This window comes from Halichoerus grypus, chromosome 9 (genome assembly GCF_964656455.1).
Source record: "Halichoerus grypus chromosome 9, mHalGry1.hap1.1, whole genome shotgun sequence".
Taxonomy (NCBI): Eukaryota; Metazoa; Chordata; class Mammalia; order Carnivora; family Phocidae; genus Halichoerus; species Halichoerus grypus.
In genome coordinates this window covers 62,955,669-62,982,435 of record NC_135720.1, presented here as the reverse complement: position 1 = coordinate 62,982,435, position 26,767 = coordinate 62,955,669, and the positions used below count along the sequence as shown (strand labels likewise).

At 35.7% G+C, this 26,767-nt stretch overlaps 1 protein-coding gene across 2 annotated transcripts in view; it reads left to right on the top strand.

Moving 5' to 3' along the window:
* The window catches only part of FUT9 (fucosyltransferase 9), a 191,035-nt gene that overhangs the window by 24,655 nt on the left and 139,613 nt on the right, over positions 1–26,767 (top strand). Inside the window, exon 2 of one of the 2 annotated variants that reach the window (XM_036082386.2) lies at positions 23,747–23,895. The exons of the other annotated variant lie outside the window; for it this stretch is intronic. The gene's annotated coding sequence lies outside the window, so the exon portion shown is untranslated. The remainder of the gene's footprint in view (positions 1–23,746; positions 23,896–26,767) is intronic. 2 annotated transcript variants of the gene reach the window in all.

Here is a 26,767-nt window from a genome sequence, read left to right as displayed (position 1 = left end):
TCTTTCTTTTTATTTGCTTGTTTTTCTGCTTTCTTTCCTTCTTAGTTCAAATATTTATCAGATTCTTATTACACACCAGATACCAATAACTAATGCATCATATTATATACTATGACCTTAAATAAAATATTTTTAATTTCTTACTTTTTCTGACTATTGTATGCTATGTTGTTAGGCAGACATTATAAATGATTTGTCCTTGTTATTCTGGTGTGTAACATAGTGTGAGTACATAGTTGTTTAAATGGTCCATCTATTTAAGGGCCATTTAGGAGAACAAAACACAAACTATTTGAGGCTTTGAAAAATTCCAACCAAGAAGGATAACAATAAATTCATTTATTTACCCATCAACTCACTTGTGCAGTCATGTGGTCTAAATAAAGCATTGCCTAGCAGCTGGTATTCCACAAGTCAGCAGTGCAAAATCATGGCATGTTCCTGGGACTACAAGTATTCAGTATTCTTGGAGAATAAAGTTGGTAGTAGGAAAGGAAAGGAGGTGGTAGGCTGATGCAGATACAGCGGTACGTTGATACAAATAAAGATCAGATCACAGAATACCTTTAGAGACAGATAATTGAGCTTAAACTTTATTTTGTAGGTGATGACTCCTCTTCTGTAGGATCCTGGGAAACAGGGAAGAAGAGGTTTGAAGAGGGTCAGCCCAGATAGAGTAGTCCAAATGAAAGAGATGAAGAGGGCAAAATGGAGATGGAGGGGAGTCCATGTAGAAATGCCTATTTTGGAGGTGGTATTATTGGAACCTGAATGATGCGATGTGGGGATTGAAAGTCAAGGAGCAATCTCTGATGATTCCCCAGTTTGGGCATGGTGGCGACATTCCAAAAGATACCAGAAGGGGGTCAGGTTGGTTGGGGTTGGTGTTACAGTAGTTTTTTTCATGCTGGAACTCTATCATTTTTGTTTGTTTTTGTTAACCTATAAAAGGTGTAGTGAGAGGATGAGAAAGGAAGAGAAATCAATCCATCAGAATTCTCAGGTTTTGAACTAAAGTGTTTCTTCTTTGCCTGTCATTCACTGCCCACTTTTCCACCATCAATTGCCCAGACCCTTAGCCTTTCTGCTCCTGTCCTCTACTTGGCCAGTATAATTCCTGATATAAGCCTATGCTTATCTCCAGTTTTCACTTCTCTGATCAACCTTGGAAAACACAGCTCTGTGTTTTGCAGTATCTTCCTCATCTAGTAGACTGCCGACTCCTTGAAGGTAGGGTTTGTGTATACCATAAAGCAGCCACCGAGGTGTCTGACATAAAATAGATATTTAATGTATTGAATTTTATTTACGTGCTCTCAAGCCACAAAAATCAAGGTGAAGGATTCTCTATCACTCTTAGTTCTTCCCTACTGTGCTTTGTAGAAGATATGATTTGTAATCTGTGTGTAAATTGCATAAATCTTATATAAATAATTCAAAATTAAATATAATCTTGTTACTAGTCCCTAAATATAAACAGACATCTACCCATTTTAAGATAAATATTTTCCATATGGTTTTCCTTCCAAAGTCATGTTTCTACGTAGCAGAAGAATAGTAACCTTGCAGAGGTATTGGCTGTGTGGGGTGGGAAAAAAGTACTGGGACCAACTGACCCTGCCACTTAGCTGGCTTGTGATGGATGTAAGAGGTGCATCTTTTAACTGCTCTGAACTTTCATCTTCTCATCATAAAAGCACATTTCTAAGGGCATCTCTCTAGCTCCAGATTTCTCTGACCTATGTTTTTTTGTTTTTGTTTTTGTTTTTTTTTTTTTTTGAAGTTCTATTTAGGACTTAAGCAATCTATTAGCACATTATAGTCACCACTTCTAAATCTTACTAATCCTGATGAGTCTCTTCTTCTCATGACCTAACCCCATTGTGGAAAAATATTATTAAAGAACAGTATTCTCTCTGATATGATGTTTATATAGAAATAGAAAAGAATGGCAATCATTATCGAGATAATTCAGAAAAGGAAATGTTTACTAGAAACATCCATGTGATTAAAGCAGAATTATTTTTGCTTGAAATTGTTCTTAGTTATCTGTGCATAGGGAAGATATAACTATTCAGATTTATTTCATATTTTGATGTCCTACTCAAAACCAAAAAATAGTTGGCATCCATAGGAAGACATATCACTACAATACCTAGAAACTTTCTATAGAATGACAAATATTTATATGATTGACCTCATTTTTTCTTTTTTTTCTAATTGGATTTTTTTAAATAAAGGAAGTATTTTCCCTTAATTTCTAAAATAAAATAAGAATTCTTACCTGGTGACATGACAATAATTTTTACCAGGACTGGCTCTGACTTCACACTGAGTTACTCTTTAGGTTTTAATCACTACAAATGTCTCAAACAGTTGAAAAACAAACAAAAAACAAACAAAAATTTAGCACTGAGATTATAAAGAGAATGTAAGAATTATGAAAAATAGCAAACATTTTATAGGTAAAAAAACATTTTATAGTTCTACAGAACCATAAGGAGTCGAAGATACAAATATATATGTATGTGTATTTATATGTGTATATGTGTACATGTACACATACACACAAACACACACATATTTACCTTTTTTAACACAGAAATAAAACCATACCATACCAAATGTTTTGTGGCAAGTTATGTGATCAACACATTTTTATTGTTTTTCATGTGTTTGCAACTAATACTGCTTGTCCTGAACATTATCATTAAATTATATCCATGCTACTTTTCAAAAACTTGACTCCAGACTAGAGACCAATTTACAACTCTCAGTCATTCCCAGAGTCTGCTCACACTTGCCTTCACACGTCCCTAGGTTTGGCCTGATCAAGTGAGTCAAAACTAGATGCCGGGTTGGGCCTCCAGGCACCAGGGTCCCGCACGGCCCCGGACGTACGGCAGAAGTGCGCATCAAGGCAAACATGCTTGTAGAGGCACGATCCCAACGAGCAATTTTGGACCTGGAGGCAAAACGGCAGAAATCCTACCCTTAGATATAACTTTGGAACTCCCAGGTAGGTGTTAGGAACAATGCCTGCGTTTGACAGCTTCTTATTTTAATTAATAGATGATAAAAATTTTAAGATTGTTTCCTTAAAATTTTTCACTTTTTAATTTTCTCTTATTTTATTTTGAGAAATGTAAAACACACAGAAAATATGGAAGATTTTTACATATGCCCACTACCTAGATTCTACAATTAGCATTTATTACATTTGCTCTGTGCTTGGATATCCATCTATTTATCCCTCTGTCCATCTGTCAATTCTTCTTTTGTTTTTTTGATGCAAAGTAAGTTACAGACATCAGTACTCCTCACCTGTACAATTTATCATGCATATCATACACTAAAGTTTAATATCTGTTTATGGTTCTTTGTTTTTCCTTTTGAGATACTTAATATGGATTTGAGAGATGAATATTTTAGAGGTGAATCAAATCTTAGGTATAATGAGACCCTAAACACTACTCTGTCAGTAAAAACAATAGTTTACATTTATTGAGCACTTACTGTATGTGAGAGATCCTGTATTAAAGATTTTAGGTGTATTAACCCATTGAATTCTCACCACATAGATCTATTAATATGCTCATTTCATACATAAAGAAATCAGAGCCTAGAGCAGGTAATAATTAAGACTTAATTTATTAAGCTCCCTTCATGCAAATAAAATATGCACTCAGCATTTTAGAAGTCTCTATATGGGTGATGGGCATTAAGGAGGGCACATGTTATGGTGAGCACTGAGTGTTGTATGTAAGTGATGAATCACTGAATTCTACTCCAGAAACCAATATTGCACTGTATGTTAACTAACTAAAATTTGAATAAAACAAACAAACAAATAAAACAAAACAAAAAAAGTCTATCATAACAGTTATCAAACATCAGTCTCTGGACAAATGTGATTCTTGACTAAATTTTTATGGTATAGCAAAAAAAAAAAAATACATTTAAAAAGTAGTGAACTTTCATCAATCTAACTTTGAATAATTCATAGGATTGTCCTTTATTCTAATTGATGTCAAATGACATTGCTTTTAATAAATTATAATAAAAATATATGACAGCTTGACAGGTTTATTTTGATTTGTTGGTTAATTTGTTTAATTGTTTTATTGTTCTTATTGGGAAATAAAATATCAATATTATTTTATTTGAATTTTTTCTGGTCTACACAATTTCCAAATCTGGGAACCCCTGATTTTTGGCACAACTAAATTAATGAAGAAATCTTATACATTAAACTTTTTTGGTTTAAGAAAATTAACAAAATTATAATTATTAGTTATTCAAGAGCAGAATTGATTGAATGAGTAATGTTGCTTGACTAGCATATTCTCTTTTAACAGTTGGAAAGAATGCTCCCACTATGCCTTTTTATAATTTCAGGTCTCTCAGGGTTCCTCTTCTGACACTTGACTCTTATATCCAAGGGATTTTATTTTAAGAGAATAAGATGGGGAAGCTGCAAGAACATTTTTAAATGAAAAAGAGACTATGGATATCAATATCATTAAAATAATGTTAAAAAAAAAAAAACAACATTCTTGTTGCCAATCTGATCAAGAATTGCCAGTCTACATGGGTTGAGGTTTCAGTCACCTTGAAATAAATCTTGTCTGTGACTCCTTTTAGTTTTGTCTGTTTTAATGTCACATTAGCTCACACCTGCACCTTCAAAAGTAATGTCTGAATAAAAAAAGAAATATGACAGTAATTTTATTTATATCAGAATGTGAGGAAGAAGGAGGAACAAAAGTGTCATAGACATCATACTTTGTATAATTTGTGTACATGTCTCACATTCAAAAGAAAATTAATGCATATGTGTACAAACAAAAGCCTTTATTCTTGGTGATTTTTCCATTATCTACAATTTGCTCTGAATCGAAAGAATGACTCCTTGAGCAAAGACCAAGTTAAGGCAGCATGACCTAAATAATTGTCCTTAAAGCTGACTCTGATTCCTCACTGAACTTTTAGAATTTAGTCATTTAACTTTTGTTGGCACAAAGAGACAGACCTTATTTAACAGGCCCATTTGCATTTACAATTACTTAGATTTGAATGGAGATATTCCAAAAATCCATATCTTTTCAAAAGCTCAATCATGCCTGATAAACTAGAGTAAAAGACAAACAAAAATAAACAAACTTTATTTTCCAACAGTAAAGCTGAATGAAATACGTGATCTCTTTCTTCTTAAATATTGTTTAATATTTGCATATTTGACACAGAACCTCTCAACTGGCAAACAAGTATTAGTTGAAAGTCTTGGATTAGGCACTGGAATCCTGGTCAGTAATTTGTTCGGTTTATTTGCCTAACTTAAACACAGCTAAAATTACCTTATTTAGAATCACAATCTGTGCTAAGTCTTTATGATAAAAATTATTTTATTTAGAAATACTATTTACAGTCCTCTAATTACTATATTAATGATTCAGATGAATTTTAAGTAATATGTTTACTATGCTAGGTTTGAAAGTACTGTATAAATTATTTTAATTAAAGTGACAATGTTAGAATAAGTAAATTTACCCTGTTTATTTTAACATTAATTACTGCTGATGTGTACTGTCTTATATGTCTTCATATGCATATGAATGTTTCAAAATGCTTGATATGCCAAGTGACTAATTTCATTTGATAAATGAAGGCACAATATGGGAAGTCCATCTAAATTGGGTAGCATGAAAGGGGTGAAATGGGCCAAGCTCACTGTGGGGGAGAGAATGTCAGGACTCAGGGAGTTAGACATGTGGCAGACAGATTCTTCAGTGGGATGAGATTGGCTAAACCAGCTGATTGATTATCATAGTCAGGGGACAAAGCAAGACGTGAAAATTGGAAAGCTAAAGCAAATCACGCTAGAACAAAGTGACTTGTGGGTATGTCAGAGCAGGGGCTCAGCCACCACCAGCAGTCAAACTGAAAGAAAAGAAAATGGGTATTAGGAAAAAGCAAGAGCAAAAATCAAGAAGCAAGAGTAAGCTGAAGCAGGTGAGGCTAAAAGGAACTTTCTGGGTGTAAGAAAGAATTTGGCCTGACTTTCAAATGTTCTTCCAGTTGTCTTTATTTTAGGTTGTTCCGTGTCAACCTATGTGTGGTTTCTGACATCCACATCTAATATATTCCCTTTGTTGTTTGGCGGGCATCCTACACTGTTGGTGGGAATGCAAGCTGGTGCAGCCACTCTGGAAAACAGTATGGAGGTTCCTCAAAAAGTTGAAAATAGAGCTACCATACGATCCAGCAATAGCACTACTGGGTATTTACCCCAAAGATACAAATGTAGGGATCCAAAGGGGTACGTGCACCCCGATGTTTATAGCAGCAATGTCCACAATAGCCAAACTGTGGAAAGAACCAAGAGGTCCATCGACAGATGAATGGATAAAGAAACTGTGGTATATATATACAATGGAATATTATGCAGCCATCAAAAGGAATGAGATCTTGCCATTTGCAATGACGTGGATGGAACTGGAGGGTATTATGCTGAGCGAAATAAGTCAAACAGAGAAAGACATGTATTATATGATCTCACTGATATGAGAAATTCTTAATCTCAGGAAACAAACTGAGGGTTGCTGGAGTGGGGGGTGGGGTGGGAGGGATGGGGTGACTGGGTGATAGACACTGGGGAGGTTATGTGCTCTGGTAAGCGCTGTGAATTGTGCAAGACTGTTGAATCTCAGATCTGTACCTCTGAAACAAATAATGCAATGTATGTTAAGAAAAAAAAAAAGAAGACAGCAGGAGGGGAAGAATGAAGGGGGGAAATCGGAGGCGGAGACGAACCATGAGAGACAATGGACTCTGAAAAACAAACTGAGGGTTCTAGAGGGGAGGGGGTGGGAGGATGGGTCAGCCTGGTGATGGGTATTAAAGAGGGCACGTCCTGCATGGAGCACTGGGTGTTAGGCAGAAACAATGAGTCATGGAACACTACATCTAAAACTAATGATGTAATGTATGGTGATTAACATAACAATAAAAAATAAAATAAAATAAAATAAAATAAAATAAAAATCCTAAGGACTGACAAGTAGGCAATTACCATCCAAGATAACAAATACTGTTGGAATATCCAAGGGGATATCCAAGGATCCTGCATATGGTTGTGTAGCCCTGTGAGGTAAAAGCTACTCAGCTATGGGAAAAGTGGGGGGTGAAAGCCACCTGCCAAGCTGTGTAGCCTGGTCACCCTGGAGAGGTTATTGCCATGTCACTGAACCTCAGAGGAGGGATCTTCTTTTGTAATCTGTCCTTTCCAAAGGGGGACCTCCTTTGTAGTTTGCTCAAGGCAAGTTCAAAGCAAGATAGGTGTGGATGGCTACTTGAACCTCCAAAAGGCCTCCCCAGATGTAAAATACACCATGACCTAGAGTCTGATTTTCAGCTTTCTAAATACATAAATCTGATCTTGCTAAAGCAATTAGAGTGGATCAGTGGATCCAGCTTTTGCTTTTGAACAGCTCATTCTTTCATTTTGTATATATATATATATGGTTTCAAAATTCCATTCCTGCCTCATTATATGTGGAATAGTATTCAGATCCCTTGATAAGCTGTACAATAATGTCTCTCAAACTCTTCATTGGGACTTATAGAAAAAAATACATTTTACATCATGATCCGTATATGCACTCACACACCTGTGCACAAGCACACATGCATGCACACACATGAACATCATTTATGGAATATGTGTTCTTGAAATAAGCAATGCACTCTGATTTTTGTATTTTATTCTTTTCTCTTCTATTTCATTTAAAAAAATTGTTGCAACTCACCAGTTGATTTCAAGCCCCACAAATTGGTCAACAAACCATAGTCTGAAAAAAATTGATCTATAACTCCATAGAGTTCAACTGTGTCTGAGGCTTTGCATTTGATATTCCCTCTGCCTTAAACTCCTCATGCAGAGATCTCTGCAGAAATGGCTCCTTCTTTTCTTAAGTTTCTACTCAAATGTCACTGTTTCAAGGAAACCTGCCTTTTTAACCCAATGTAAAGATTTTCAGTGCTATCGGCAATGACACATTTATTTGTTCACTTGTTTATCTTATGCCCCCTACCCACCTCTCCATAAGAGAGGAGAGCCCATTTTCTTCACTGCTGAATCCTTATGAATCCTGGCATGGTGACAAGTGATTAATAAATATATATGCTTTGTCTATTACACATGCACATTTGCTCTGCAATTCCCAAGGATTATTTTACAATGGGAATACCATTTGGAGTCAACCTGGAAAGCATTACCCAAAGATCATTGTGTCCTCCCTCTAAGGGCATGCTACATTAAAAAAAATATATATATATTATCAAAATGAGGGGAATTAATCATGTATTTTGACTTAAGTGGCATCAAAAGAATCTATCTTTAATAATGCTTTCCTTCCTCCAACGGCTAGGAAACCTTGTCTCTGAGACAGGAAGGACACTTCTTCATACTGTGCTTTAATGGCAAATCTAAACTCTATCTGGTCTTTACTTTTCACTAAGCAGAGAGGGATCCAAGTTTTTCATGGCCTGAATCTTTAAGAATAGAAAATGACAAATACAATATGTCCTTCCAATGCCACCCAGCAGAAAGAAAATGCGTTGGAGAAATGGTAAGAATAGTAGTCTTAACGGATTGCAGTGAGAATATCTCACTTATGCAAGTTTTACTGGAATGTATAATCCTCTCTCAGAGCTTTACAAAAGGCATGCAAGCGAGGAGGCCAATGATGTTTAAGTGTCGTTCACATCACACTTTATCTGCCTCTGCTTCTAGGTGCACATTTAGTCACAAAATATGTTTTCTACACTAAAGTAAAATTCTTATAATTTCCATTTCCTGAATTTCAATCATATCTTGTTTTTTCCTGCTTGAGACTATGAACATACTATTTTGATGAGAATTGTGGGTATTTCCCAAATATTCCTAGTCTTAAACCCCAAAATTTTGGTTTAGTCCCTGAGATAGCTAATTGCGTTCATTACATATGGATTTTGTGATTTAACTTCAGAAAGGAAATGTATTTCTCACATATAGTAGAAAAGGAGCTCTTTCTGCTCCTCCCCTGAAACTCTACATCAATATGAAAGTAGAACAAGGTCTGTGAAAGAAGAATGCCATGGGCACTATGTGAGGGGACTCAAGCCACACACCAGACATTAAGAAAGAAATCCTGAAATCTCTTTAGAGTCACTGGATGATTATAGAGGCTGCATTTGTTTTCCATGCTTCTGTTAACAAATTGTCACAAATTTAGTGACTTAAAACAACAAAAATTTATTGTATTAAGATTCTCTAACTCAGAAGACCAGCACAGGCCTCCCTGAGTTAAGGTGACAGCAGAGCTCTTTTCCTTTCTGGGATCTCCAGGGAGAATCTGTTTGCTTGCTTTTTCCATCTTCCAGAGGCTGTTTGCATCCCTTGCCTCATGGCTTCCTTCCTCCATCTTCAGAATCAGCAACAGTACATTTCTCTGGCCCTTTTGTAGAGGTATCTTCCTCTGACCACAGCTGGGAAAATTTTCTCGATTTTTAGAGACCCATGTGAATACATTGGGCCTACCAGAAATCCAAGATATCACTGATCTTAAGGTCTTTATCTTAATCATATCTGAAAAGGCTCTTTTGCCAACCAGGTAATAAAGACTGGGATGAGAAGAGAGAAGATTGGATGGTAAGTTCATATTGACATACTGATCTGCAGTGGAGATTCTAATAGCATATATTTACTCATTCGATAAATATTTTTGAACACCTCCTGAGTGCCTGACATGGGAAATAGGACAAGGAACTGACCCGATCCAGTGTCTACTTTTCCAGTAGGTATGATGTAGAGGCAGTAAAGCTAAGTGACGAAGAGCAGGGAACCTGTGTCAGATTGCCTATAACTGAGTCTTCATTCTGCTACTAGGGTCACCTTCAGCAAATTATTTAATCTTACTGTGCTTCATTTTCCTTTCCTCTAAGATGGACATTAAAATAAAAGTACCTTTTCTATAGTTTTGTCGTGAGTTAATACACATAAATTTCCTAGAACAGTGCTTGATATACAGTAGATTTTAAATAGATACTAATTATAATTATGGAAAGGCAAGAAAGCAATCAAGGAAAGGGTATTCTTGAAGTAAGAGATTGGCTGGTCTCAACTGGAAAGTAATGGACAGGAAGTTGAGGGGGGCATAAAGAGTCTCAGAAAATAATCTCTTCTTGACAAGTCTTCTTGTTGCTGTTCTTTGGAATTCTTAGTTCCCAGACTTCCCTATTCTGTAGCATATTTCTGAGAATTACACAAGCTAATAGTAACATTCAGTCTCCTGGCATGCCAATCACCTATATACCAAAACACATGCTACTCACTGATAAAATTCACTATTTAAATTGCATATTAAAAACATTTTTGCACAATTTATGTAACCCAGTCTAATAAAGGAGTTACAGTAGGTCAGTAAACAGTTCCTTCTTATTTCTTCCACGTCTCATATGAGGCCATTCTGTTTCAAAGTCAACACCCAAGGGAAACTACCAGAAATAAAATTTGAAAAGGAAGGAATTTTAACACTTGTCCATTTGGGATATGATGGAAATAAATGGGAGCTCTGCCAGACATTGGCCCCAACTTTTTCAAGTTTTGGAGTGAGAAACATGAATTAGAAAATAGTTTTGAATTTTTTTTCTTTAATCTCTGTTACACTTACTTTTATTATTTCTTTTGGGTTATGAATTCCTTGAGTATCTCTCTGTTTTCATTCACAGAAAGGACAGAACCAGAGACTTGAATTATAATAAAATCTTGGAGAAAGGGTAAAATTCTCAACATATTGGCATAGCTAATATAGACTGAACAGTTATTATATAAAAGGCACTGTATGGGGGCGCCTGGGTGGCTCAGATGGTTAAGCGTCTGCCTTCGGCTCAGGTCATGATCCCGGGGTCCTGGGATCGAGCCCCACATCGGGCTCCTGGCTCAGCCAGGAGTCTGCTTCTCCCTCTGCCTCTCCCACTGCTCATGCTCTCTCTCTCTGTATCTCTGTGTCTCAAATGAATAAATAAAATCTTTAAAAAAAAAATAAAAATAAAAATAAAAGGCACTGTATGGAAATGCTATATGTCATTTACTCCTCACAATAATTCCATAAGGCAGATGAGACCTTTCATTTTTAAATTGAGGAAAGTGAGAAATAAAATAATCTTCCTAATGGAAGAAGCCAAGATATGAATCCAGGCTGTATTTGAGAAACTTTTTATTTTGGTTTATGACTGTTTTATTCATTAATTTCTATCATGTTTACTAAGCACTTAATACGTGCCAGGCAATTTTGAAGAATGATCTTTATTCCTATGAAATATTCAATGTTTTCTTTTGGTTACTCCATGGTGAACAACAAGATTTCCAAAAATTTTTAGAAAAGGATTCATGGTGCAAAATTAACTATATTGCTCCCACAGAACAATGATGGACTTGGGAAAATGCAGTAATAAAATTAAAAACCTACTAGGTATTTGGCACATGTTCAAAGACTTTATCTTTATCACAAATATTAAGTTAGGCATTCCATCTGAAGGAGAAACTGACATTCGAAGAAGTTAAGTGACTTACAGAACTAATTAGTGATAGAGGCAGAATTTCCCAATATGTCCAGAGAAATATTTATCTCTGGAAATACTGAGAAAATGGTCTGGGACTCAAATGAGGAAGGATATGCAGCATACCCCATGCCCTCTGTAGTTCTCCTCAGTGTATGTTGGCCTGTTAAAGGTTTTAGGAAACTCCTATAGTAGTGAAGCCTGTTTAATATTGTTGAATTAATCATCCTTAAACTTATATGACCATATAGGCTGGATAATAGCAAATGGCACCAATTTAATCCAAGCACTGCACATCCTATTTAACCGGGGTCATCTACATAGCTTGTGAGACCCAGCGCAAAATAAAAATGTGGAGACTTTTGCTCAAAAAGCAGGAAAAATGTATCATTAAAGGTATTAAATATATGCAAACAATGAATCATGGAACACTACATCAAAAACTAATGATGTAATGTATGGTGATTAACAACATAATAATAACAAAACAATAAAAATTCTATTACCCCTTTTAAATATTAAAAATATATATATATATAATTTCTTTTCCCTTTTTTTCTGCAGTCTCTCAACATGTCATGGCATTTATTATGTGCTATTCAATGTTGTTCTAAGTAAAGAAAATTAAAATTTTAAATTATTAGCATAAGTTTTACTATTCATCTTTATATAATGTAATGCCAGTCCTAATGCAAATATCAGAACATTCAATTTGCATGTAAAATCACCCAAAATTATAATTCATATTTCATAGCTCATACATTCATATATATTCCATTGTTAAAATAGAACAATGGAAATTCTGAGAAAAATTATTTCAAGTGTTTTTATTTTACTTTTGATATGTACACATTTGACCAATGCTCTCTACTTTCAGTTTACTCATGAATAAGAAAGAACTGAAAAGGAAAGAAACTTTGGGATGCCCTATCTGTACCTTTTCTTATATGTCATTTGTAGTGTAAATGGTTGACTAATAACAGGGAAGAAGTAACAGGAATAGGAAGGAATATGATAGGATTCCTTGGTTGTGTTTTTTAGAATAACATTGGCTTTGGTCTATATTCAAAGAAAGTTTTGGTTCACATGGAAAGCATGGCCACTTGGTGTTGTCAGTGCCACTCCCTTCCCTTACTCACAGACATAACACGTTTACCTTGAATTCACTTTTAGTCTCCTTGAATTCCCGTGCATTGTGGGTCCACCAGAATCCTGTGCCCACAAGGTATCAGGAAGGCTACATGCAAACAGGACTGCAAGAAATGGTGGCCACACATGTTGCATGTTACCTCCTCTGCTAATATGCACACTCCCTTGTCACAATTAAAATTGAATTTCACTTACAACACACAAGTTCAAATATAAAGTTATTAAGAGTTTCAAGGCAGCAACCACAGAGCAATAAACCAAGTATGGGGCCCTCTGAGAGCAGAGTCCTGTGTAACTGCGCAGGTCAAAAGCCCATGCAACTGTCCCAGTGTTTAACCCAACCCAACATGATGTAAAATTCAATATTTTTAGATTATCAAAACACCATTTTTTAATTTCTAATAGAGACCATGCTCTTTTTATCATCATTTCTGTCAATTAAAAATGCAACCCATGTTCAGATTTGTGGTTTAGTGTTCTAGTTATGAGACACTACATTCTTCATTATCTAGCCCTGTGCTTTGAAGGTAACTTAAAAGGAAGAGTTTATCCTTCCCATCTATCACCAACTGATATTTCTGTGAAACACAAAACCACTTACTTGAATATCCTAGTCATGTTATGTAAATGCTTATTTTCTCTTTCTCAACTTATCTCAATGGTGCTCTGGAACAAAGAGTTTGCATACCATAACACACTTTGTGTAGCACTAATCAAAAGGATAGCTCATTGTATTTTAATTGTTAAGATGATTGTTTCAGTAAGGAACTGATTAGAAATACTATCCCAGAGTCTTTTAATTCAATTATGGATGATAGAAGGACATATAACTGCCATGTCTCTTTTACATTTCTAGCCTTCGAAATAGTCATAAATGATTTTTGAAGAATCAATTTTTGACAATCTAGATATTTTTACATGACTTGTGTGAAATTCTCTTTTATAAACAATAAAATAATAGTAGAATTAGTTAATTAAAATTTGCAAATCAATATTATGTATCAAACACATGACTTTTCCTTAGAATAGAATTCTGATGGGGAAAAACAAGCATCCAGACACTCTGAATGTATTTTAATAACTACTGTTGACTTTCCAGAACCTTTTGAGAAGTATGGTTGGATTAGAAAGAGTTACTAAAAAAGAACTGGAAAGTCTGGCCACCTTTGTCACTCTTTCTCCCAATCATATTTATTTTCTGCAGAGTTCTCTGCTGGTTATTCCCTTACTCTTTCACCCCAGAGCTTTTTGGAAAACTTATCAAGGTTTCCAAGTGTTTGGCAATTACTGCTGGTAAGTACATTTCCTTTTCCTCAACTCCCAATTGGTTAAATCAAGAAAGAAGCAAAAAGAAAGCGGGACAGACAAATCTCGTGTGCTCCCTAAGCTGGCCAGGTTGCTGCAGAAAGGAAATGGGAGCAAGGAGAGAATCAGAGGATTTTCTAAATGGGACCAACCTGAATTCACTATGACCACTCAGCTGCCAAGAGTCTGAAAGATGTTAGGGAGGTGAAGGTTCCTATTTCTAGTGCTATACTGAAAATGAAAGGCTTTTGCTTTTTTAATACTTAAGATACATCTTGAAAGATCAAGAAAGAATCTCTGGAGAAGAAAATACTTGTGAACTTTTCTTCATGAAGGTGGTATGCAGAGAGGGATGTTTGGAGAAAAATTACAGAGCAAGTTAATATTTAATGAGATCAAAAAATTAAAACTATAAAAATAAAATCTTGAAAATAATCCTGTGTCTTCACGGAATCACCACCCAGGCAAGCACATCCCAAAGCTCAGACTTCATTGAAAATTTACCAAGAGAAAAGTAATTTTTTAATTCTTTTGAAACCAAGCACCAAGTCAGATTAACTAACAAGACTTTTTCTTGGTCCATGGAAGATTAATTTCTACATGGATCTAAAAGATATCAAAATAACTCCGAAGTTTATATCTCCATAAAATTATTTTCAACGGTCCTCAGGATAATCCTAGATTTTGGAGATTTTACATGTCAAAGAAGCATTAAAGCAATGCATTTTTTCCCCAACCATTTGCTCATTTCAGTTTACTTCCGTAGTTTAGAAACTTTAAAGCTGTTACAGTTCTCTCTTAACATGGTTTGAACTACACACGTCTACCTGTACACAATTTTTTTTTTTGATAAAGACAGTACAGGAGTGTAAATGTATTTTCTCTTCCTTATGATTTTCTTAATAATATATTCATTTCTCTAGCTTACTTCATTGTGAGAATACAGTATATAATACATATAACATGCAAAATATTTTTTTTAGATTCATTAGCCAACATATAGTACATCATTAGTTTCAGATGTAATGTTCAATAATTCATCAGTTGTGTATAACACCCCATGCTCATCACATCACATGCCCTCTTTAATGCCCATCATCCAATTACCCCATCCCCTTACCATATGATAATTGTCTTTCTCTGATTGACTTATTTCACTCAGCATAATACCATCCAGTTCCATCAATGTTGATGTAAATGGTAAATATTCATCCTTTCTGATGACTAATATTCCATTGTATATATATACACACATTTTCTTAATCCATTCATCTGTCAATGGACATCTTAGCTCTTTCCCCAATACTTTGCCTATTGTGGACATTAGGGCTATAAACTTTGGGATGCAGGTGCCTCTTAGGATCAATACATTTGTATCATTGGGGTAAATACCTAGTAGTGCAATTGCTGGGTTGTAGGGTAGCTCTATTTTTAACTTCTTGAGGAACCTCCATACTGTTTTCCAGAGTGGATGTACCGGCTTGCATTCCTACCAACAACATAAGAGGGTTCCCCCTTCTCCACATCTTCACCAACATTTGTGGTTTCCTGTCTTGTTAATTTTAGCCATTCTGACTGGTGTGAGGTGGTATCTCATTGTGGTTTTGATGTGTGTTTCTCTGATGCGAGATGATGTGGAACATTTTTTCATGTGTCTGTTTGCCCTTTGTACATCTTCTTTGGAGAAATGTCTCTTTATGTCTTCTGCCCATTTCTTGACTGGATTATTTCTTGTTTGGGTGTTGAGTTTAGTAAGTTCTTTATAGATCTTGGATACTAGCCCTTTATCTGATATGTCATTTGCAGATATCTTCTCCCTTTCTGTAGGTTGCCTTTTAGTTTTGTTAATTGTTTCCTTTGCTGTGCAGAAACGTTTTATCTTGATGAAGTCCCAATAGTTCATTTTTGCTTTTGTTTCCCTTGCCTTTGGAGACATGTCTAGCAAGAAGTTGCTGTGGCTGAGGTCACAGAGGTTGCTGCCTGTGTTGTCCTCTAGGATTTTGATGGATTCTTGTCTCACATTTAGGTCTTCATCCATTTAGAGTTTATCTTTGTATGGTGTAAGAAAATGGCCTGGTTTCATTCTTCTACATGTGGCTGTCCAATTTTCCCAGCACCATTTATTGAAGAGACTGTCCCTTTTCCATTGGATATTCTTTCCTGCTTTGTCTAAGATTAGTTGACCATAGAGTTGAGGGTCCATTTCTGGGTTCTCTATTCTGTTCCTTTGATCTATGTGTCAGTTTTTGTGTCTTGATTACAGCTTTGTAATAGAGCTTGAAGTCTGGCATTGTGATGCCATCAGCTTTGTTTTTCTTTTTCAACATTCTTCTGGAGATTCGGGGTCTTTTCTGGTTCCATACAAATTTTAGGATTATTTGTTCCAGCTCTGTGATAAATGTCAATGGTATTTTGATTGGGATTGCATTAAATGTGTAGATTGCTCTGGGTAGCATAGACATTTTAACAATATTTATTCTTCCAGTCCATGAGCATGGAATGTTTTTCCACTTTTTGTGTGTCTTCCTCAATTTCTTTCACAAGTGTTCTGTAGTTTTTACAGTACAGATCCTTTACTCTAAAAGATCTGTTAAGTTTATTCCTAGGTATCTTATGGTTTTTGGTGCAATTGTAAATGGGATCGATTCCTTAATTTCTCTTTCTTCTGTCTCATTGTTAGTGTATAGAAATGCAACTGATTTCTGTGCATTGATTTTATCTCCTGCCATGTTGCTGAATTCCTATATGAGTTCTAGCAATTTGGGGCTGGAGTATTTTGGGTTTTTCACATAAAGTATCATGTCATCTGTGAAGAGTGAGAGTTTGACTTCTTTGCCAATTTGAATGTATTTTATTTCTTTTTGTTGTCTAATTGCTGAGGTTAGGACTTCTAGGTCTATGTTGAACAACAGTGTTGAGAGTGGGTATCCCTGTCATGTTCCTGACCTTAAGGGAGAAGCTCTCAGTTTTTCCCCTTTGAGAATGATATTCACCGTCTGTAGATGGCTTTTATGATATTAAGGTATGTTCCCTTTATACATACACTGGGGAGAGTTTTAATCAAGGAAGGATGCTGTATTTTGTCAAATGCTTTTTCTGCATCAATTAAGAGGATCATATGGTTCTTGTCCTTTCTTTTATTAATGTGATATATCATGTTGATTGATTTGTGAGTGTTGAACCACCCTTGCAGTCCAGGAATAAATCCCACTTGGTTGTGGTGAATAATCCTTTTAATGTACTGTTGGATCCTATTGGCTAGTATCTAGGTGAGAATTTTTGCCTCCATGTTCATCAGAGATATTGGTCTGTAATTCTCCTTTTTGGTGGGGTCTTTGTCTGGTTTTGGGATCAAGGTAATGCTGGCCTCATAGAACGAGTTTGGAAGTTTTCCTTCCATTTCTACTTTTTGAAACAACTTCAGAAGAATAGGTATTAGTTCTTTTAATATTTGGTTGAATTCCCCTGGGGAGCCATCCGACCCTGGACTCTTGTTCGTTGCGAGATTTTTGATTATTGCTTCAATTTCCTTGCTGGTTATGGGTCTGTTCAAATTTTCTATTTCTTCCTGTTTCAGTTTTGGTAGTTTATAAGTTTCCAGGAATGCATCCATTTCTTCCAGACTGCCTAATTTGTTGGCATATAATTGCTCATAGTATGTTCTTAAAATTGTTTGTATTTCCTTGGTATTGATCATGATCTCTCTTCTCTCACTCGTGATTTTATTAATTTGGGTCCTTTCTCTTTTCTTTTTTGATAAGTCTGGCTAGGGGTTTATCAATCTTATTAATTCTTTCAAAGAACAAGCTTCTAGTTTCATTGATCTGTTCTTTTTGTTTCTATTTCATTGATTTCTGCTCTATTTATAATTTTGCTTCTTTTGCTTGGTTTAGGCTTTATTTGCTGTTCTTTCTCCAGCTCCTTTAGGTGTAAAGTTAGCTTGTGTATTTGAGACTTCTCTAATTTTTTGAGAAAGGGTTGTATTGCTATGTACTTCCCTCCTAGGACCACCTTTGCTGTATCCCAAAGGTTTTCAACAGTTGTGTTTTCATTTTCATTTGTTTCCATGAATTCTTTTAAATTCTTCCTTAATTTCCTGATTGACCCATTCATTCTTTAGTAGGATGCTCTTTAATCTCCAAGTGTTTGAGTTCCTTCCAAATTTCCCTTTGTGATTGAGTTCAAGTTTCAAAGCATTTTGGTCTGAAAATATGCAGGGAATAACCCCATTCTTTTGGTACTGGTTGAGACCTGATTTGTGACCCAGTATGTGATCTATTTTGGAGAATGTTCCATGAGCAATTGAGAAGAATGTGTACTCTGTTGTTTTAGGATGGAATGCTCTGTATATATCTGTGAAGTCCATCTGGTCCAGTGTGTCATTCAAAGCCCTCGTTTCCTTGTTGATCTTCTGCTTAGATGATCCGTCCATTGCTGTGAGTGGAGTGTTGAAGTCCCCTACTATTATTGTATTGTTATCCATGCGTTTCTTTAATTTTGTTATTAAATTGTTTATATGATTGGCTGCTCCCAAGTTAGGAATATAAATATTTATAATTTTTAGATCTTTTTGGACAGACCCTTCAAGTATGATATAGTGTCCCTTTTCATCCCTTACTATACTCTTTGGTTTAAAATTTAATTTGTCTGATATGAGGATTGCTACTCCAGCTTTCTTTGGATGTCCATTAGTATGATAAATTGTTCTCCACCCCCTCACTTTCAATCTGGAGGAGTCTTTAGGTCTAAAATGAGTCTCCTGTAGTCAGCATATGGATGGGTCTTGCTTTTTTATCCAATCTGATACCTTGTGTTTTTTTATTGGACCATTTAGCCTATTTACATTCAGAGTAACTATTGAAAGACATGAATTAGTGCCATCATATGGGCACCTGTAAAGTCCCTGTTTCTGTAGATTTTCTCTGTTTCTTTCTGGTCTATGTTACTTTTGGGCTCTCTCTTTGCTTAAAGGATCCCTTTTAATATTTCTTGTAGGCTGGTTTGGTGATCACAAATTCTTTTAGTTTCTGTTTGTCCTGGAAGCTTTTTATCTCTCCTTCCATTCTGAATGACAGTCTTGCTGGATAAAATATTCTTGGCTGCATGTTTTTCTCATTTAGTATCTTGAATATATCATGCCAGCCCTTTCAGGCCTGGCAGGTTTCTGTGGATAGGGCTGCTGCCAGTCTAATGTTTCTACCATTGTAGGGAAGGAGCTCTTGCTTCAAACTGCTTTCAGGATTTTCTCTTTATCTCTGAAATTTACAATCTTATATATATATACACACAAATATATATACATACACATAAATAAATAAATATATATATATATATATATTTATCACAATATATCACATATATATAATATCACAATATAATATATATATATATTCACCTGGGAGATTATATTCTTTTTCCCCCTTTTTTCTCTGTTTCTTTTCTCTTTTGGTTTCTGACTTTTTCGAATTTGTCTAGTGTGTATTTTGCTTGAGTCATGATTGATACTTTTGATCTTGCTCTCTCATTCATTCATTCTTCTCTGGGAAAGATGACTAGAAGGAGGAATTCACAACAAAAGAAAGAACCAGAGGTAATACTCTGTCACAGACCTAATCCATATGGATATAAGTAAAATGGTCTTCTGGGGGAGGGGCCTGCTGCACTAATTCTCAGGTGTCTTTGCCTCGGTGGAGTTGCATCACCTCTTGCCATGGGGCTGGGCTCAGTGTAAGCTCCTTCCCTCGCTCTGTGTGGCTTTTGTTCCCTGAAAGCTTTCCACCCTGGAGCTAAAGGATCATGGCCCCCTTCTTTGGTAAACCCTCAGGGAAAAGCAGTCTTCACTTTTGTGTGCACCAAACTCTGCAGACTCCTGTGGTGCTCACCCAAGCCAATCCTCCAAGGGGAAGGAGGAGGGTCACTACCCTTCTGCCCTTTGCAGGGTCCCCCAATCCTGCCAGGTTCTGGGTTTATGGCAAACTGGCTGAGAGCCCACTACTGGGCTCACTGACCATAGCCAGTTTCCCTGCTCCAATGTTTGGGGACTCTGCTGGCTTAGGTACCCCTGTTCTTTCTGTGACCCTGGGGATGCTGAGGCCACACTATCCCACCTAGGATTCTGCCCTGCTTTTCTACCTGAGCACCTTTCAGGCAGGGATGTCCCTCACTGAAGCAGACTTCTAAAAGTTCAGCTCTCTGGGACTATATCACTTTCCAGTAAGCTAACTTATGGAGGCTCCCTCCCTCTGCCATTTATCTTCCAATATATCCCCTCAGATTCACTTCTCCACATCTCATACCTTGGAGAAAATTGTCGCTTTTCTATTTGTAGAATTCCAGCAATTCTTTTCTTACATCTCATGTTGAATTCATCAGTGTTCAGAATGATTTGATAGTTACCCAGCTAAATTCAAGGGACCAGATGAAAGGAGGTCCCCTACTCTTCTGCTATCTTGCCTCCCTCTCCATACAAAATATTTTTCATTGACTGTTTATGTTATTGGTAAAGCTTCTAGTCAACACTAGAATTAATAGTTAAGCATCAATTAGTAGTTAAGTTTTGGGGGAGCCAAAAGTTAAAAATATGAATTTTTGACTGTGTGGGATTCAGAGCCCCTAACCCTTGCACTGCTCATGGATCAACTGTATATCCAAGGTACTGTTGACCTGTGACTACAGTAAATGGGAAAAGGAAGTTTTTGTATTAACTAGTAAAAATTAAGAAAGAAGAAAATCCTGAACCATTTAAACTGAGGAAAATACATTTGTTAACAGACACATTTAAATAAATAATCACTTCAGCACTAGCCAAAATATCACATGTTGCATATTTATTATCAATTTTGCAAGGTTCTCTTGGAAAGCTATTCAATATTTGGTTGTATACACCAGTAGCATAAATTACTCATGATATTTATTTATTCCTAATAATAAATTATGGCTCCAGGGAAAGTGTGAAGCTGTATTATTTGTAAACATATTATGATATAAGATATAGAATTAATGAATCAAACTATTCAGGTTTATTTCTCATTTTTAGATATGTCTAAGACTGCTACATAAAGCTCAGAATATCACAAGGTGTCACAACATAATGTTGCTGTGGTGAGTGCAGTAGCAGGACTGACTCTTCAGCTGTTTCAGGGTCCACTTCATTAAGTGATCATAGCTGTGAAGGTTAGAGGTCTTGTCCTTATTTTGGAGGATGACTGGACAAGCTAATTCACTCATTCTCTAAGTAAATCAACTCTTCTTTACTTAGCCCTTACTCTGGGCTAATTATTATACTCAGTTCTGGGGTTATAACAAATGAAGAGATAGACATGGTCTTGGCCTTTATGAACTATAGAGCCTAGCAGCTATTTGTAGTTTATCTGGTACTAGAATCCAAGACCAAGTCCACATGCTAGTGCACAACTTGAGATGTGACCTACAGAATTCACTCATTCATTCATTCATTTATTTAGTCAATAATTTTTGAATAATATTGTGACCCAAACATCCTGCTAGATCTTTAGACTGCAAAGATCTAAGAAAAAAAAAATCCTTCTACTTTTGAAGGACTTACAATCTGAGGAAAACATAATAATAAAAAATTCCACAACTATCAACATTTTTTTTTTTTTTAACTTTCAACATTTTAAGTAAGGACATATATGACAATACAGTGAATAATATAAGAAAATTAACAAGTGAATAACACATGAAGTACCCAGCATACCGGAAGAAATTTAGGCAGAAATATGTCTATGAGAACATGGAAGATTCCAGCCACATACTGCCTTTTGATCTTGGGTATGTCCGTATTCTCCTTGTGTTTGTGTTTCAGTGTTTATGTCTGAAAGAAGGAAAAGGATAGTTTCTATCTCATAGGGTTTAAAAGTGAAGATTTCATGGGATAACACAGACAATGTGCTTAACTTACTAACACAAAGAAAGTACTAAGTAAGTTTAGTTATTATTTTCATTTTTATGTATCTTGATTTTGTATTTGTCTCCCTTTCCTTCATTAGATTTCAAGAGTTCCTTAAATTTCTTTATACTGTGTCAAAAATGATGTTCCTTGTCTTATTAACTTGATTGCTCTTTTTATGAATTGTGAGTGGTCTGCTTAGTGCAGTAATTAACTTATTTTCATTCTTATTTAATAATGAAAACATGTAATGTTACAAATTTTCTTTGAATATAGGCTTAGTCATATAATTTTGATGTGTAGTATACGTATGCTCATTAACTTATAAATAGATGTGACAATCTTTTTAATTTTTTCTTTGACCCAATAACTAAGGATAATGATTTAAATCCCTAGTTAATGGTTGTTTGAGGTTTTACTTTTCTTTTCTTTTCTTTTTTCTGGTTCAAACTTAGCTTAATATCTAATTATAATACATCTTAGTCAAAAATTATAGCACGTGCAATTTCTGCTTTTATATTTATTTATATTTCCCCTGTGGTGTGGTCTGCTTTCAACTATATAGACAACAAGTATTTAGGAAAAAAATTCCTTATAGTTCTATGGCACAAAGTTTGTATACAGTGTTTATATTTCTATTTTAATTTTGTCAACTTCAGATCAAAATATCAAAATAATATTTGAAGTAAATATGTTGAATTCTTGCATTTTAGTTCTATTTATATTTGGCTTAAATTCTATTTGTTAAAGAATGTCTGTTTTAGATATGTTGGTCTCTGCCAGTTCTTGAAGTTTCATGCCTGTTTACCTTTATTATGTGTTGTTAAATAAAATAATTTGTGCCCCCTTTAATGCTTTTTGCCTTGGAAACCTGTCTTGCCTGAGACTGAAACAATGATCAGAGAGAATAAAATAAAATTCTCAAATACCTGCATATCCTTGCTTCCCATTGGAAGGGAATAGGAAAGGATAGATAGAATTTGGTCAACCTCTATGTCAAAGCCATATGTATGAGTTCTAGAAACTTTGTTTTTCTTTGTCAAGGGCGTTAAAATAGCAGATGGAGAATCAACCCTATGAACATGCAAATCAGCTTTTAGTTTCCTTTTATTCATTGTTCATGTAACTTCGATTAATAGTGCTTAATCAGTAAAAAGTGTGAGTTGTAAGACCTCTTTTGCATGACTATCACTGATTGAATTCTGAAAGTATTACTAGTAGAAAAGAAAACAAAACTTAATGTAAGTAAATATATCTAATACCTAAAAACCGAAACTCTTCTAATTAACCATCTAATACAGTAATTATATTTCACACGGTTACAATCTACATACTTCATGATTATGTATGGAAATAATGATAAAAGAGAGCTTGGATATATGAGAACTGCATTTTAGTTTTTATTATCTGTCTTTTTCTAATGTTCAAAAAGTTAGAAGAGCGGTAACCTATTTTAGTTTGTGTTCACTTCTTTCATTTTTTATCTAACATTAGGAAGTGCTAAAGAGCAGTAAACCAGACGATTCTGGAAGTCAGAAAAAAAAGGCTCCATAAACCACATGTTGCACACCCATTCTCTGAATAATAAAGAAACAGACAGAAAAATAAAAACCGAATTGCTAAAGCAGTAATATTGCCACTCCCTTCCAAGAAACTCAACAATATCAACAGTAATAATGGGCAAAATTTACATTTGTTGATTTTATAAACATATATTTGAAAAGCTCTCAATTGTTCTTTCTCAAGCCCCTAAAACTGGGTTGAAATCTCTTCCTTCCAAAGGCTGAATTGGGGGAATTCTTTGCTACAGTTTTTGCTACCAAAAGTTAATGGAAGCACAGGATGAAAAGCAGTATATACATGGAACGCTGCTGTTGGAGAAAACTGAATATGAGACATCAAAAGAGGCAGCACCACTCTGGATAAATCAGGTGTGTTCAGCAATCTACAAAGACTCCCTACACCCTGCCTCCCTTACATCTCATGCTGTCTGTAAGAAAACTGTAATTACCATACATGCCATTAGACTCTAGGGGAGGAAATCTTTAGGAGAGAGAGGGAGAGAAATCAAAGGCTACTTCTACAAATACATATAATTTAACGTAAGGAAAAGTATGGGAAAGAATCTAAAGTAAAGGTTTCACCTTTCCCACCTTCCATATATGTACTTAAGGGACCAAATATAAGACCACCAGATAATTTTCTCCTTTTCAAGGAATAGAATTAACCAAAAAGTAGCTTCTTTTGGTTCATGTTCAAAGAAAATAATGATGTATCCCTTTGTGCCCCGGGCGTCTGTGCACAAGATATGTCCAAGAAATTTGATGTGTTTGTGCTCTAATAGAAAAGACCTCGACATTTCCTAGTCTTAACTTTACCACTTACTAACAGTGGGGTCCAGGATAAGACCGGACCGGAAGGAATATACAGTACCAACTTTATTCTAAAATTTCCCATGTCTCTTCCCTGAAAGCTTCCGCTTGTCTCTCCACATCCCCACTCCAGTCCTTCTCTTGTCTCATGTCTGCTGCCACCTTCCTCCCCTGCATTCCCTCAATCCCTTTCCTTTGTAAATCCAGTTTAAGGTCTCCACAGATCACTGTAGCCCCACCTGTGCAGCACTAGGGAGGGACTGAAATGAGAAGGAGGAGAAGGGGGAGAAGCAGACAGGAGAACCCAGAAAGTGAAAGCACACCAACCCTGTCAACTTCTCCACACCCTGTCCCCTTTTTTCACCAATGGAATCAAGAACAAGATGAAGAAATTGAAATATTTCCTCACCTAGACACAAACCAGCAGACATGATGGCTCACTCTTTTAGTGAGAAAGATAAAGCAAAACATTTCTTTTTTAATTTCTTTCTAATAGGTTTATGTCCTTCATAGGGTGAGAGGGGCCAATAAACTGGGAGAGAGATGACACAAACAAGATTCGTTAGGTCCGTATTTCTTTCAGGGGCCTTTGAAAGTCTTATGATCTAAATGATATAAAACTAAATTTTGAAGTGACTGTTAAAGCTATTTATATATACTAGACAATTTTCTCAGGATTTATTCTTTTTTGTCTCTCAGACTCTCACTAGAGTTCAGTCATCAAGTTTTACTTCACACATGTGGATAAGCCTCCAGCCTCTCCAAACATTTTAAAAATCTGTAAATTAAAGACATTTAAAAGGAATTCACATGATCTCATCTGGACTGCTCTTGATCTTGTTTGATATTCTTTAGCATTCTTTTTAGAATGGGTCAGTAGCAGAGGGGCTGTAACTGATCTCCGTATTTCAGCACTGGGAACGTGAGGCACTCTGCATTGGGTTCAGTTCTATTCTGTTACGCTACTCCCATTTGTCAGTAGGTAGAAACTTCTCCCATTCCCCAGAAGGAAGTACCTTCTGTGAATAGTTGCTTTACACAAGCATTCATTGTTCAGAGGGTTTGATTCCTCACTGAGCAAAAACTACGGCATTATAAAGATGCCAGTTTAAATTTTTTTTAAGCTTGAATTTTTTAAAGCCAGAAAGGAACCCTCACTGTTGAGGCAGTCATGAAAGAAAACCTCTTTTCACAACCCCTGAAACAAGTGGATGAAGAGAGTAAGAGTGAAAGTGCAAAGACTGGGAACCTGGCTTTTTTCCAAGAAAAAGAAAAAGCCACAGTTAGAAGAAGTAATTGAACACTTTGGAAATCCCTTTGAAGACCTAAGGCAGTGGAACTTTTTTAAATGAATAAAAGCTAAATGCATAATAATTCCATGTAAGAAAATATAAATGAATGTTTGAAGTAGTAAGTAATGAATTTATAAATGTTTAATGTAGTGAGACCAAGCAGTAGCACCCCTTAGTAATGTGTGTTTAGCATTAGCAATGTTGTTACGTGGAGGAGACAAATGAAAAACCTGGCAAAGTTTTACCTCTTGTTATTTTGTGTCCTGAATGCTTTGCCTGGTTCACAGTGATGATATTAGTTGTATCGATCATCCTTATTCAGTAGAATTCTGTGCACTTTGCAAACTGAATTTTGAAGGTGGGTTCAAAGCAAAATATTCCACTCTTTCATATTGTGACTAATGATACATTAAACAAACATATATTACTTATAATAACAGTAGAAGCAGTTGCATTTACATGGAGAATATAGGAATAGATTTTAGCTCTGTTAATAGAACATATAATATGAAATTTTAATATCTTGCTATATGTGGTATTTCTTAGTAAAAAGGTATGGAAATCATCGATATTTGAAGAACTTTGATATAAAAACAAATGTGTGTTGAGGACACTGGATGTTGAGATCTAAAATGGAAAAAGCCTTGAGTGTTTGTCATGCTGAAGAAGAATGTGTTTTCTGCTAAATGTGGTATAATATGTTGTGTTTTTAGTAGATAGATTGGCTGCAGGTCATCTTCTCGAAATATTCCAGTGTGTTTTGTTTTTGTTTTTGTTTTTTGGTGCCAACTTTCTCTAAACTCATTTTTCTGCCTCCATCCCAACTGACTCAATTTGCTGGAAGTCAGAGAATAATGTTAGACTCCCCACTGCACAATGCACACCTGCGCATGCACAGACGAGCAGGCTAGCAGCGTTCTGCTTTGGAGCAATGACTTAACTTTGGACCATGTAGATGCTGCAGAGGAGTAATGGTCACTTAACACATCGGTGTCTAGACAGGAGGAATAACTGATATGGTGGAGTGTGACAGAATTCTGAATCAGGAAAAAATAACAGTAACAACAGAATCTTAAGGTTGAAAGGGAGTTAAAAAATCATCTAAATCAACTGTCCATCACAGTACATTACCTTTCACT